The following is a 15,983-nucleotide window of genomic DNA, read 5'->3' as shown; positions in this document are numbered from 1 at the left end:
TATATATATATATGTAAGATAAAATCAAGTTAGAGTCCTGGCCCGAGCTGAGCTGCCAACAGGCGGCGGAATGGCTCAGCTAAAAAAAAAAAAAAGAAAGTATTTATGGACCTAAAATATTTCTTTGTTTTTATTCTGGAGTTCTGTTATCCTAGGAATGTTATGGGGTGTGTAAGGCAATTTTAATTCTAACTATGGTAGTCCTTTTAAAGAAACCAAATTCCATAATACAGGTCAAAGTCATTAGATAATGGATTTTCACTAGTTTCTATTATGTTGCAAGATAGCCTAGAAATCTATGTAAGACATCAACTTTTCTTTTAATACAGCCTGCTTAGATCATTTGCATTCATTTGTATATGGGTGCTTTCTTTGTTAGCATGTATGACTGCATGCATACATAAAGGTAAATTTACTTTTATATTTAAATAAATACTACCTATCTTTATGCATATTATTTGAGAAAATAATTTCAGAGATAAATAACTCTTCTGGTATTTCTAATGTAACTTTGACTTATCTACTGTCATTTCATTTTCAAAGATTAACAATGACATGTTTTGTTTCTTTTGATTCTATTTGAGATTTTAAGTCAGAAGGATGTGCGTGTGTGTGTCTGTGTGTGTGTGTTGAAATAAAATGTTTTTTATTTTGGTGAAGCAGGTGCCACTTGCATTTACTCACAAGAAATGAAATTTACAGCTAGTTGCTGTATTGAGGTAATATTTATCCTACTAATTTATATGAGAAACTACTCTTAAAATGGCACAGGTCAATACTTATATTGTGCTTTCTATTTTTTGTTACTATAACAAAAGGACATTATATAGGTAGTTTACAGTTCTCGTATTGTGCATCTTGTCTCCACATCATGAAATCATAGCTTTCAGTAGGTATGGTTACTTTAAAAGTGAAATACACAATAAGAGACTTGAATCAATCTTGAAAGAGTAGATTATCTGGGCAAATTAGATATGACTGTATGAACATCTGATTCTTCTAGTTTATATTGACCATAGTAGGTTTCCTGGTTTATATTATGCATTTTGATGGGGGTAGAAATGAGTTCTAAGTATTCAATAATTATTTTAATCAATCTAGTTAATGAATGAATATTCAGCTGTGGTGTGAATTTCTGAAAAAATTAATAATCACATCCAAATGTTGGGCATTTGTAATCTTATTTTCTTTAATTAGCTGAAAATACGTGTTCAATTAATAATATAGTTTTTAATGATTTAGCACTAGTAAATGCTAAAAATTAGTGCCACTCCAAATTTAGCAAACATAAGAATCATGCAGAGATCCAAGATGGTGGAGTAGATAAACGCTTGCCTGCTTCCTTCCGTGAATACATTACAATGACAATTAAATTATAGAACAGTAAACCTGGAGAACCATCTGAAGTCTAGCTGAACAGAAGTTTTATAGCTAAGGATATAAACAAGAAGCCATGTAAAGACTTGTAGGAGGGGACCCCACCCACCCAACTCCCCTAACACTGGAGGCACTTTCTCAGTAAGCAGCCAGCCCCACCTGCATTGCACTTCTTCCTGTAAAACTACTGGAATCTTCAAGCCCCAGGTGGGTGATGACTGGCTTTGGTGTGCTGAGACTTTTGCTGAGTAGTTCCAAGCTCAGCGCTGACACTGAACCAGAATCTGCATTAACCTGGTGACCACAACTCTTCCCACTCTAGTGATTCCCTGAGACTCTCTCTCTCACCCAATTTGGGTACTGAACAAGGCTTTATCAGTGCCTGAACCTTAAGGGAGCCAGCAGGTGGCAGCAGGCATCAGAGTGTTCTGGCTTTTTGCAGAGCTACCCCAGACTCAATACTGGTGACAGACATCTTCAGTTCACAGCGTAACCTCTCCCATCCACCTCTAGGTTTAACACAGGCAGGGAACAACTGTGGATTGTTTTGTATCTCCTTCCAGGTAGTCTCCTGCCATTCACAGGCAGTGGGCGAACTGGACCTGCACCCGAGCCCCTCCCAAGAGGCCCCAGAATGAACATACTTGCAGGTTGGCTTCAGACCACAGCAGAGCACTACCCAATTAGCTCTACAAGCAGCATACACAAAGGGCAGTTCCGACATGCACTAGAGCCCACTGGGGAGAATCCCTCTCAGTGAGGTAAGACCCCCTCACAGCAGCCCGTAAACTGTGGATGTCACCAAACCTCACAGCCAATCAGCCTGAGTTAATCCCAACCACTGTCATGCTAATAGAAATCAAAACTCAACTATAACAGGAAGGCACATATAACTCACACAAGGGACGCTCCTGTAGCCCTGGAACAGGTGACTAGGGAGACTGTGCCAGGGCCCCACAGAGCACCTATTACATAAGGCCACCCAGCCAAGACTGGAAGACATAGCAGATCTACCAAATACATAGAAACAAATTGAGAGAGGCAGCCAAAATGAAAAACAAAACAATATGTCCCAAATGAAAGAACAGAAGAAAACTTCAGAAAAAGAACTAAATGAAATGGAGGCACACAATCTACCAGATACAGAGTTCAAAACAATGGTTATAAGGATGCTCAAAGAACTTAGTGAGAACTTCAACAAAGACATAGCAAGCATAAAAGAGGACATAAAAACCTTAAAAAGGAACCATTCAAAAGTGAAGAATACAGTAGCTGAAATGAAGAGTGCACTAGAAGCAATCACCAGCAGACTAGATGAAGCAGAGAATTGAGTCAGCGATTTGGAAAACAGCATAGCAGAAAACACCCAATCAGAACAACAAAAAGAATCCAAAAAAATAATGAGGCTAGTTTAAGAGACCTCTGGGACAATATCAAGCATAACAACTTCCACATCATAGGGGTACCAGAAAAAGAAGAGAGGGGGCAAGGAAGTGACAGTCTATTTGAAGAAAATGACTGAAAACTTTCTTATCCTGGCAAATGAAAAAGGCATACAAGCTCAGGAAGCAGAGTCCCAAACAGGCCCACACCAAAACACATTATGATTAAAATGGAAAGGTTAAAGACAAACAGAGACTCCTAAGGCAGCAGGAAAGGCAACTAGTAATTTATAAGGGAGCTCCCATAAGATTTTCAGCTGATTTCTCAACAGAAACTTTGCAAGCAGAAGGGATTGCCACAAAATAATAAACGTGATGAAATGCAAGGACCTACAACCAAGGGTACTTTACCCAGCAATGCTATCATTTAAAATCAAAGGACAGATACAGAGCTTTTCAGAAAAGAAAAAGCTAAACGAGTTCATCACCACCAAACCAGTCTTGCAAGGAATGTAAAAGAACTTCTTTAAGATGAAAAAATAAAGATCAAAATTATGAATAATAAAATGGCAATAGCTACATATCTATCAGCAATTACTTTTAATGTAAATGGATTAAATGCTCTAATCAAAAGACATAGGAGGACTGAATGGATAAGAAAACAAAACGCTTACATATGCTGCCTACGTAAGACTCAGTTTAGATTGAAAGACACACACAAATGGAAAGTAAAGGGATGGAAAAAGATATTTCATGAAATTGGAAATGAAAAAAAGAAAAACACAAAACAAAAATAGCTGGGTAACAATACTTATACCAGACAAAATAGACTTTAAATCAAAGGCTATATAAAAAGAGACAAAGAAGGAGCTGCCCAGTAATCCCACTTCTGGTCATTTATCCGAAAAAACCCAAAATGCTACGTGTGCATCCATATGTTCATTGCAGCACTGTTTACAATGGCCAAGATGTGGAGGCAGCCTCGTGTCTGTCAATGGAAGAATGGATAAAAAGGAGGTGGTCCATATATACAATGGAATGTTGCTTGGCCATAGAAGGGAATGTATCCTTGCCATCTGTGGCCATATGATGGACCTGGAGGGCACTGTGTTGAATGGAATGTGTCAGACAGAGAAAGAGAGATGCAATGTGACTTCATTTATATGTGGAATCTAAGGAACAAAACAAACAAACAAAACAGAAAAAAACTAATGGATATAAAGAACATTTTGATGGTTGCCACATGTGAGGGGGTTTGGGTGGTAGGTGAAAAAGAGAAGGGATCAAGAAGTACAAATTTGGTGTTACGCAGTAGTCATGGGGATATAGGGTATAGAATAAGGAATATAGTCCATAATATTGTAAGACCTATCTATGGTGTCAGATGGATTCTAGATTTATTGGGGTGATAGATGGGAAGGGGGTTGGAAGGCAGGGTAAAATAGCTGAAGGGATTAAGAAGTATAAATTGGCAGTTACAAAATAGTTATGGGGATGTAAAGTAAAGCATGGGGAACATAGTCAATAATATGGTAGTAACTATGTATAGTGTGCCAAGTGGGTACTAGTTAGGGGATCATTTCTTAAATTATATTAATTCTAACACTATGCTGTACCCCTGAAATTGATATAAATAATATTGAATGCCCCCAAAATTTTTTTTTCACAAAGGCACTTAGATGGGAAAATAGAAATAAATAACAGCAGCAAGAAAGAATCATGCAGGGTGCCAGTAAAAATGCAGATATCCAGTTTATGACACTTGAGATTCTTATTTAGTAGGTAATTAGAATATTTAATTCAACTTTCTCACCACCACCACTTCCCTCACTATCCCCAGACCAAAGACTGAGAAATTCTGGTTTAAACTATGCAAACTTCATGTTACTGTGGGGGAAGAAATATAATTTCCCCTTTACTCTTCTAGGTTTTTTCCAAAGACCACCCCGCTGTAATAAGAGATTAACAGGGGGGGAAAAACAAACAGAAGGTTAATAACATGTATAACTACTATACACATGGGAGACACTCAGGAAAACTGTAAATCCCCTACATGTCCCGAACCATACCCGTAAATATTATCTCCAACTAAACCAAAATGATGATGGGTGAAGGAGAGCCAGGATTTCAGGCAAAGCACAACGAACAAGCGTAGGTTGTTATGCAGATTTAAGTCTGTGCCTTCTCCATTGACAAGAGTTTCTACAGACTTAGCTGTGCTTTGTTCTTGGTACAGAGAAGGAGACACCCTTACAAGTGGTGATTTCCCTTATCAATGTAAATGTCTCTTACAAATGGGTGATTTCTACTCAGTTTTCAGAGTTTTTCCTATGTCTGCTCTTTAATGGAAATAATGAGCCTAGAATCCTTATGCCAAACAGACATAATTTAGGGTGTCAAATTCTTTTTTTTTCACTACTTCGGTGAGGCTTAATGCAGATTTTGGTGGCTAAAGTACTTGCTGTTTTGATTTACCACCTCCAAATTCAATCACGTTTTCCACTATCATCTCATTCAAGTTAGTATAAATCACTCAGATGGATTTCAGATTTTTAACATAATCCTATATTTATGCATTGTTAACGGAGATTAATATGTTTTAGGACTGTATTAGATTTCAAAGTAAGAAAAGGTCAGAATATTCCTTTTCAATGAATGCTTTTGAACCTTAAAATCCCTGAGAGAAATTATGAAGTAGCCTTTTTTGAATGAGGCATTGTAGGAGAGGAAAAATTTACCTTCTGTCCTTCTAGGTTCTTTGACTGGTCTAATAATTAAACTGACATAAGACAGATTAATAGGAGAAAAACAAATTTAATTTTGTCTATATGGGGACCCCATAAAAATATGACATCCAAAGGCAGCAGGTGAGTGAGCCTTATATGCCATCCTGAGCAAAAGAATGGGATAAGGGCCTTGAGCATCAAAGGAGGGGGGGGGGAGCAGGGGGAGAGAAGGGTAATGCAAAGGATGATAAGAGTAGATGCTTGGTTACCAGATGTTTGCCCTGTTACACAGATAGGTCATTCAGATAAAAATTTATCTCTGGTAATAACTCTCTGTCTGGGCCAGGCACCCTATGTAAATTTTTTAAAGTCTTGATTTCCTTCATCTCAAAGTAATTTACATGCCAAAGTGGCACATTTTGAGGCGAAAAATTCTGCTCCCCTTCAGCATTAACAACTTGAATTTTTGTAACTTTTAATAATCAAATAATTATATCAGAAAGAGAATTATCTTGGATCCTTTGATCCGATTTGTGCCTAAATATTTTTTGTAGCATTATATTAGTTACAGGTGTACAGCATAATTATTTGATATTTGTATATATTGTGAGTATATAAATTTTAAAGTAAATTTAAAGGGCAATATTTTACTGACTCACCTGAATTTTTAAACATAAGATAGCATTCAAACATGGCAAGTAAACTGGGTTGATTTTCTTTTATTCACCTAAATGAAATCGCATCCTGTTTTTCTAACTCTTCTTCACAGTACTCATCCGATTCCAGGAACCCATAATGTATCCTCTGGAAATTAAAAAAATAATAATTCCTTGCTTGATTATAGATAAGGAATTATAAAATTAGACATTTTAAATACCAAAGATGTGTGTCCCTACATTAAGATTGGGTGATATTTTTGACCATTTGCATATGGTTTCTTTAATAAAATGAAGCTATAACTTTTATGGGAAACTTTCAGATACAGCCGGTCCTTGAATAACATAGTTTCGTTCAATATTGTTTCATCATACAATTGATGAAGTGCTATAGGAAATTAACTCCTATATGTATCAATTAGTCTATGGTAAAATTGGTTTCATCATACATTGTTTTGTTTAAAGTCACAGAACTTATCTTTGACGTTAAGTGAAACTTACTGTAGACTGTGTTGTTTCTTTCTTGGATTTTTAAAGCCTCATTTTTTCCTTCCCAAATGGATAACAACACTGTACATTTTCCTAATTTTTATATACATTTTGAAAACCAAATAAATCCAACTGTTTTAAAATACATGCACCAAATTCTAAATTTCTGAAGATTATTATCAATTGATTGATTTTAAGTCACATTTTATCTATTCCACCCCAGATTACTGCCTTAGATTTTCATAGCATAAGTAGATTATCTCAACGCTTCTCTACTATCCAAAGATGATTTATCCATTGTCCTCCAGAGAGTGCTCACTCTGTGGTCTCCAGATATTTAATCCAAAAAATACAAGAACCAAAAAGACCTTTCTCAGTATGTTAGAATGTCAATGGAAAGCCCTCTTTTCACATTAACAAATGACTTTAGGTATGTAAACTTCATATTATGCTATTTTCCTAGTTTGATAATTGATTTGACTCTCTCTTAGAAAATAAACCTTTTGTTGGTTCACCTGAGGGTAACAGAAAATGCAATGGCTCATCCTCTGGATTTGAGTTGTTTTCAAGTGTAATAAGTTTATCTGAGCAACCTCACCATCAAGTATGGATTTCTACATTGCTTTGATGATCAGAAACTATGCTCTATTCATGTATTTAGCACAATGTTTAGTACATTGTGGACATTTAACTGCCTTTGTAATTTAATTAAATGGAATGTTAAAATGATAATTCACATCACTATGTGTATAAGGTGATTTGGATCTTGTTTATCTATATTTAAAGTGTGTATAAGAAAGAAATATTTTCCAAAAGGACTATCAGATCGACTCATCAGTAACTATCTTGAAATTATTGGTGTGAAGTATCCTAGTATTTTTTGTTAATGTTAATATTAATGCATGAGTGAGCAAATGCAGATATGATTTATTCATAAAACATCAGCATCACAAAATATTTAAAAAGAGAGATTTAAAAATAAAATCACCTAAATATTTGAGATTAAATATGCAATTAAACATGCACATTTTTTTAGTTTACCTTACTTTCTTTTGAATCATTGCATTTATTTACATTTTTAAGAATTAGTTTATGTTTATATTTATTTTAAATTAATATTATTTTAAACAATATAGAAAATAATATCTAGCTAAAGAATAGTCTCAATTTGAAGTTTATGATTACCATTATTTGTTAATGTGACTTTTAATATGTCAAATTTTTAAGGGTAATTAAATAAATTACTCCAGAAGGAAAATAAGAGATATTGATATATAATACTTGGATTCTTGAAAAACATGTTGTGTGTGTGTGTGTGTGTGTGTGTGTGTGTGTGTGTGTGTGTGATGAGTGCGCACACATGCTGCAAGATTATCTCTGTTTTGCCCTCCCCATACCTATTAGTCTGAGGTCATATTTTTAAATTTAAACGTATTATAACTACTTATTTTTTGTTATCATTTAGAGCAGAGGAAACTCTCTTCCATAAAATGAACTATAAGTAGATATTTCAAACTTGTTTTTAAAAAATGAATTGTGAGGTGAGCAATTATCTTTAATTTGAATTTATTCCATTTCTTGTAACCAACTTCTAGCCATAGAGTTAACTGTTTTACCATCAGGTTACTTGTTATTTTTCCAAAGTAGTGTAATTATTTTGCTTTATTACCACAACCAAATTTAAATAGGTTCATAAATAGGCTATTTTGGAGGAACATGAAAACTAACCTAATTAAACCTAAACACACTGAATAAATTGAAGATTTGCATTTCCATGATGCTGCTGAACCAAAAATACCCAGCAGCACTAATATACAGCAAATTCATCTTTCAACAATAGAGCTAAATTAATTCTTTTCTGCCATATTTTTATTAGGAAGCTGTGAAGGATTTCAAGTTGTCCACTTGCCCATGGTTTCTAAGTAAAGGTGAAGTCTTGATTAGCAAAATATATTCCAGGGGCTGTCAAAATGGAAACAAATGTTTGGAGTCTGCTACATTCTTCTTCTGTCAGTAAGAGAAATAACAAGTGGTTTCTCCTAACGTTTTTCTGTATTACTTTTTGAAAAAAGGAAAAAGAAATCTGTTTACTTATTTATAGCAATAATGTAATGTTCCAATATTTTTAATTTTAACATTCTCTCTAAATTTAAATATTAATGACATTTCCTAAAGTGTCATCAGTTCTTACTCATGACACGCATGATTCTTATGTCATTTGCTATGAGTCACTTATATTTTACTTAAAAATTTGAAGAAAAAAATTTCAAAATCATTCTTGTCAAAACAGATCTTTGCACAGTATTGATGGGAATCAATGTTTTCAGACACACGAGAAAATATTCTACAAATTTTCTAGGTACAATTTATAATTATTCTATGTGATGTTCGCTTACTGAATAATTATCAAGTTATAAGTAGAAAGCACTAAAAGGCATTATTTTGAAATAGAATAGGAGCTTCAGAGCCCTAGAGATAACACTCCTTATTTAAAATTGTAAAATATAACCTGTATTTTGTAGGAACTAATGTTTTCAATTTGTAAATCTTAAACCACACTATAGAAGGAACTTCAGAAATAAGCACTTTGGGGAGTTTCAATGAGACGATCTGGTCTAGAATTGGACAGAAGGCCAACCAGTTTCAGTAGAAACAGCCTGGTTCCAAAGGGAATTGGGCTGAAGATGAACAGTTTCAAGAAACAGCTTAATCTGGAAGGAGTCAAGCCGAGGTGCCAAAAATAAGTACTTGAAGACAAACAGGGCCCTTAACAGAAAAGTGCGAAGACTCTGAACAGATCCTGAATAGAGCCTGGAGAGCTTCAAAATGCAAATAGGGTAGAAGGTCAGATCTAGGAGGATACTTACCCCCAAACTCTAGGGTCAGCCAGAGAAACAGGAGCTCAGTGGGCTCTGTGGGTGCCTCATCTGTTTGCTCACCAGCCTCAGAGAGATCAGGGGTCTTCTGTGGATTCCTGTAAGGGCCGCCAAACATGCTGATCATAAACAAAATGCCAGCCAGATATTTCTCCAGCAAAATGTGTTTATTCAGGAATAAGGAGTTGCAACCTGGTACATGCAACCTTGGTGAGCCGCCTGTAAGTCCACTAAAATAGAGAAAAGGAAGCTCTTTATAGAGAGGAATGGGAAGTCTGGAAGGGCTATTACAAAGGAGCTTCCCCTTTTGCGCATTGTGATTGATGCAGTGCATGAGGGTTCCCCCTTCTGGCCTCGCTGTTTCACTTTCAGTGAGGTTTCTGTTTATTAATTTTTTACAGATATTTTATTTAGCTTCTCTGCATAGATACACTCTGAGTAGTCTTTGTTTGCCTTTCCATGGGTGCCAAAATAGCAGATGTGATTAATAGAATATTGTTGCAAAAAGACAATGTCTATTGTATAAAAAATATAAAATAATAATTTTATAATGAGAGTCTGGCATTAGAATTCCATTAGTCTAATGAGGTTAGTTTACTGTAAAATGTCAAACAAATTGCTTATTTAAAAAGATTTAGAAAATTTAATCAGGGCATCTTTTTTTCTGTTTTGTTTGTTTATTTTGTACTTTAGATTCCACTTATAAGTGAAATCATATGACACTTGTCTTTCTCTGCCCGGCTTAACTACACTCAGCACAATGTCCTCTAGGTCCATCCATGTTGTTGCACATGACATGATTTCATTCTTGTTTTATGGCTGGGTAATATTCCATTGTATATATGTGCCACCTATTCTCCTTCCATTCATCCATTCAGGGACACCCAGGTTGCCTCCATATCCTGGCTGTTGCAAATAATGCTGCAATGAACATGTGGATGGATTCATTACCTCAAAGTAGCGTTTTGGGTTTTTTTGGATAAATACCCTGAAGTGGGAATACTGGGTCCTTCTTTGTCTCTTGTTATAGCCTTTGTTTTAAAGTCTATTTTGTCTGGTATAAGTATTGCTACTCCAGCTTTTTTTCTTTTTTTCATTTTCATGAACTATCTTTTTCCATCCTTTACTTTTAGTCTCTGTCTTTCATCCAATCTGAAGTAGTCTCTTGTATGCAGTGTATGTAAGGGTCTTGTTTTCTTATCCATTCAGCTGCCATATCTTTTGATTAGAGCATTTAATCCATATACATTTAAAGTAATTGTTGATAGATATGTAGTTGTTGCCATTTTAATGTTCATATTTTTTATGTTTTAAAATATTTATTTGTTTGTTTGTTTGTTTTTGTCTTACAGAAGCCCTTCTAACATTTCTTGTAATACTGATTTGGTTGCCAGGAACTCCTTTGGCTTTCTCTTGTCTGGGAAGCTCTTTATCTGTCTTTCCATTCTAAATGTTAGATAGCCTTGCTGAGTAGAATAATCTTGATTGTAGGCCCTTGTGTTTGATCACTTTGAAAATTTCCTGCCACTCCCTTCTGGCCTGCAAAGATTCTGTTGAGAAATCAGCTGACAGTCTTAAGGGAGCTCCCTTGTAGGTAACTAAATGCTTTTCTCTTGCTGTTTTTAAGATTCCCTCTTTGTCTTTAACCTTTGGCATTTTAATTATGATGTGTCTTGGGTGGGCCTCTTTGGGCTCATCTTGTTTGGTACTCTCTGAGCTTCCTGGGCTTCAATATCCATTTCCTTTCTCAGGTTAGGGAAGTTTTTCATCATTATTTCTTCAAATAGGTTTTCAAATACAGGCTTCCTCTTTTTTCCTTCTGGTACCCTTATGATGCAATTTTTGGTATGCTAGATGTTTTTCCAGAGACCTGTTAAACTGTCCTCATTTTTTTTTTTGGATTCTTTTTTCTTCTTGCTGTTCTGATTGTGTGTTTTCTGCTACCTTGTCTTCTAAATCACTGATTAAATCCTCTGCTTCATCTAATCTACTATTGATTCCCTCTAATGTCTTCTTCATTTCAGCTCTTGTAATCTTCATTTCTGACTGGTGCTTTTTTATGTTTTCTATCTTCATTTTTGTATTGCCTATCGCTTTGTTGAATTTCCCCCTGAGATCACTGAGCATCCGTATAACCATTGTTTTGATCTCAGCATCTGATAAGTTGCTTGCCTCCATTTCACTTAGTTCTTTTTCTGGAGTGTTCTGTTCTTTTATTTGGGACACGTTTCTTTTTTTTTTTTTTTTCTTTTCTTTTTAAAAGATTTTATTGGGAAATTGGGGGAGGGCAACAGACAAGTTGCTGTCATTTTTTTGTTGTTGTTGTTCTTCAGTCTAGTTGTGGAGGACGTTGCTTCACTGGCCCATGTTGGTATTATCATTCCGCTCTTCCTGAGTGAGGCAGTCACTCGCCAGCCATTGGACGGCAGCTCACAAAAGCTCACGCCAGCTGCCGGCCAGCCCCACTGCAGCCTTCGCCATCGCTGGTGACTCACAGCAGCCCAGCTCCAGGTCAAACTGTTATTCACCATTTTAGCTATAGAGGGTGCAGCGTCAATGGCCCTCATGTGGGATTTGAACCGGGGCCCTGCTGCTTAGAGCTGGCGTCCCAAGCCAACTCTTAATCAATTTTCCACTCGGCCAGCCCTGGGACACGTTTCTTTATCGTTTCACTTGGCTGCCTCTCTCTGTTTGTTTCTGTGTACTAGGTAGCGCTGCTATTGTCTCCTGATCTTAGTAGAGTGGCTTTATTTAGTAAGTGTCCTGTGGGATCCAGTGGTGCAGTCTCCCTGGTGGGTTGTGTGTGCCCTTCTGTTGTGATTGAGCCTCCGTTGTAGTTTACACATCAATGGGAGGGATTGATCCTCAGGCTGATTTGTTGTGAGGACTGGGCGTGACTACACTGGAGGAGCTGTTGTACAAGGGCTGACCTTACAGAGCACCATTCACTCTGGTGCCTACCCAGTCTTTCTTTTGGGTGTGTTGTCCTTGGAGGTGGTTGTGTGATGCTCTGGCTCGGATGGAAGTAGACCACTCAGCATGCAAACTCTGGGGTCCCCTGGGAGGGTATCCAGTGCAGGCCAAGTGTAGCTGCAGCCTGTACCCTGCTCTGGGCCACATGGAATGAGCCAGGAAGCAATCTGCAAAAGGTTGCTATCTGCACTAAACTTGGAGGTACCTCAAGAGGCCAAGCCATGAAGCGAGGCTGGCTGCCACAAGTGCTGGGATTAGGGCTGCTCAGCCAGAGGTACGGGCCATGCTGAAGTCAAATGCTGCTTGTTTGGGATTTGTGAACCTTTGAGAGATTTTAGGAAAATCTGCAGCATGAACCAAGGCAGGCTGTTTATATGAAAATGCCACTGGAAATGGTTTCCATGTGTCTAAAAGTTGAGTTGGGTTGGGTCTCAGAATCACCAGGACATAGTGAAGGAATGGTTTTAGTCAGGCTGACAGAGATGCAGATATGGTTCTGCATGTGCATGCCAGGAGTGGGGAGAGCTCAAGAGAGAAGCAATGACTTCTGCCAGTTTCTCCATCAAGGAGAAAGCTGTCCCTCCAGCCCTCACCCAGAAGCCAGACAACTCAGTTCCTGCATGTTTGTCCCTGGCACCTTTCAAGCTGCTGCTTCAGCAATGGAGCTCAGAGCAAGTGAGTCTGTCAGCGAGTAAGTCTGTTCATGGGCCCTTTAAGAGGAGCGCCTGTGACTCCAGTAGCCCTAGTCTCACTCAGCCACAATCTCTGCTGGTTTTCACATCTAGAAGTTATGGGAACTTCTCTCCCTGGCACTGGACCCCTGGGCTGGAGAGCCTGGTGCAGGGCTAAGACACCTCGCTCCTCAGGGGGACCTCCTCAGCTGATATATCCCTCCTGATTTTTAATGGTAATATGTGCATGTGGGACCAGTGTCTCTGCCCTTCCTACCAGCCTCAAGGTGGCTTCTTCTGTAAGTCCTTACTTGTCGGGCTTCTGTTCAGCTAGATATCGAGTGATTCTCAATGATGGTTTTCTGTAGTTCAGTTGTATGTTCATGACTGGAAAATAATCAGTGCTTCTTGTTTTCCCTTTTTCCCCCTGAAATTTTGGTCAAGGGATTATATTCCTCAGCATCTTAGACCTACACAATAAGAATATTTGATAGTTGGAGCACAGGAATCTACATTATTAACACATTAACTCAGTGATTTGTATGCAACTAGTGTTTTCAAAACCACTAGATTGGTAATTGCATTAGCTAGCTTCAATTTTATCAAAATCATATGCATTTTTCTCCCTAAGTCCCAAATGTAATGAAAGGTAACAAAAGTCACATAACAATAGATCCAGATAATATATTTAAGGTAAACATATAAGATTGATTTGAAGATTTTAGGTTAGGAGACTAAATCTATTCATTTTTCTTTTTCATTCTCAGTTTAGATATATTTTAAAAATATGTGTATACTTTTAAAAGTAATGAAAAGGATAGTGTCATATGATTTTACTCCTGGGACCATGACATAATAATAATGTTTCTAAAAACTTTTTTAGCTTGTAGATAACTTTGAAGTTATTTAATACCATTTGTGTGTGTGTGTGTGTGTGTGTGTGTGTGTGTGTGTGTGTGTAGGATAAGTCGGTGTGACAGGTGGAATATAGGGGAATTCTTGTTTGTATGTAAAATAAATAAGGGGCAGTCCACTTTTAGAAAAATACATCTATATAGAGAATTCTACAATGAAAGTGTACAGTAGTGTTACAGATACTAATTGTTTGCTTTTCCCTTCAACGCTCAACTATATTCACCCATATGTTGCTTGCTGCTGCTTTATGTAATAACTGACAGTTATTGTTGCTGGAAGATCCAGGTAGCTTAGTTTGCTCTTTGATGATCAGTGGAAAATATAGAACCCCAAATGTTTTTTTTAAGTAATAACACTTCAGCATTGATCTTTTAATCTCATTAATTTCCAGAAAGTGACACATTTTACATGAGTAGCAGTTGTTTCTGATGTGTTGTTGAGCACCAGGTAAAGATAATTTACATGCATTAAAGTGGTTTACATACACTAAAAAGGGTTCAAAGCAAATAGGTTACCAATATTTCATACAACACACTATAAAAATTATAAGCATGCTAGCTGATGTACGCACTCTTCAATTTTATTAAGAAACTGTTCTAGTCATCATTATGTTTAAGGTGGTATTTGATCACCATCACATACTTTTTGCATTTTATTTATTTTTTTATATTTTTAAAAATTATGCTTATTGGGGTGACATTTGTGAATAGCCTTATATAAGTTTCAAGTGTACAATTCCGTAATATATCATCTATATATTTCATGTGTGCTCACCACCCAAAGTCTAGTCTCCTGCCGTCACCATGTATTTGACCTTCTTTACTCTCTTTATCTTTCCTCCATCTCCTTTTCCCCCTGGTAATCACCGTACTGTTCTCTGCCATCACATACTTGTTTATTGTGATTTCTGCAAACATTAAATAAAAGAATATTTTTTCCAAGTGTTTATGCAATTAATGACAAGGCCATGTTTTTTATCTTTCACTGTATAATAATGATTCTAGCCTATATAATTCAAGTCAGAAACCATCTGTTACTTGAATGACATTTGGTTTGTTTAAAATGCATCAATTAAACAAACATGTTGTATAACTATGGCAACAAACAATTATTTTGCAAATATAAAAAAGTGACATCTGAGATAAAGCACTATTTAAAACAAAACTTGTGACTTCATGCATAGAAACAAATTTTCAAATAATTTAACAACTAGAAAATGTTAAATATTTATTAACATTATGAAAAATAAAATATTGTATCATATGTGGTCTATAAATTTATCATCTTCCAGGCCCATATTATCACAGCAATAGAGAGTTAAATACTTAAGATCTGACTTTTTAAATTATGTAAATATATCACATGGGCAAAAAGGAAAAAGGTTAGGATGGCAAAAGTTCTGAAAACAGTGCCAAATTAGGGTGGGAATTTTACCTTGGAATTGGAATATTAGTACATGAGGTTTAACTATCTTCAAACAAAGAAAGGCTTGTCATGTAGAAGAATCACACACATATTTATATAGCTACAGAAGGCAGATTTAGGGATAGTTGGTAGAAATTTCTTCTGTCAATGTTTTCATTTCTAGCAGCTACCAACCCTTATAATACACTTTGAGCTGAAGAACCAGATAACCAAAATTGTTAAAGCACAGTAAGGTAGATATTATTCTGAGCACAAAGTTAGTGATAAATATTTAGCAATGTACATGCCTTTTATTCCTGCCTTATTTTCTGGTGTGCCTGTTTTTTGGTTTTTTTAATAGTTTGAGGCTGCCAGAAAACTGCTTTTGGATAATGAAGGTCCTATGGTTAATCATAAAATTAAATGTAAGTCAGTGTAAGTCACTAAACCTAGATTTGGTTACCACCAAAAATAATGTAGATGTTTCTTTTTTTAAATTGATACATGCTTGGGT

General features: G+C 36.4%; 1 long non-coding RNA gene across 1 annotated transcript in view; it reads right to left on the bottom strand.

The window, feature by feature from the left end:
- The window catches only part of LOC109392289 (uncharacterized), a 30,067-nt gene extending 20,349 nt beyond the window's left edge, over positions 1 to 9,718 (bottom strand). The window contains exon 1 of the long non-coding RNA XR_002126031.1: positions 9,498 to 9,718. This is a non-coding gene — a long non-coding RNA (uncharacterized LOC109392289). The remainder of the gene's footprint in view (positions 1 to 9,497) is intronic.
- Between the last annotated feature and the right edge of the window lie 6,265 nt (positions 9,719 to 15,983).

The sequence above is a fragment of the Hipposideros armiger genome, unplaced genomic scaffold (genome assembly GCF_001890085.2).
Source record: "Hipposideros armiger isolate ML-2016 unplaced genomic scaffold, ASM189008v1 scaffold_323, whole genome shotgun sequence".
Classification (NCBI taxonomy): domain Eukaryota; kingdom Metazoa; phylum Chordata; class Mammalia; order Chiroptera; family Hipposideridae; genus Hipposideros; species Hipposideros armiger.
The sequence above is the reverse complement of the archived record's forward strand: the minus strand, read 5'-3'. Positions and strand labels throughout refer to the sequence as shown.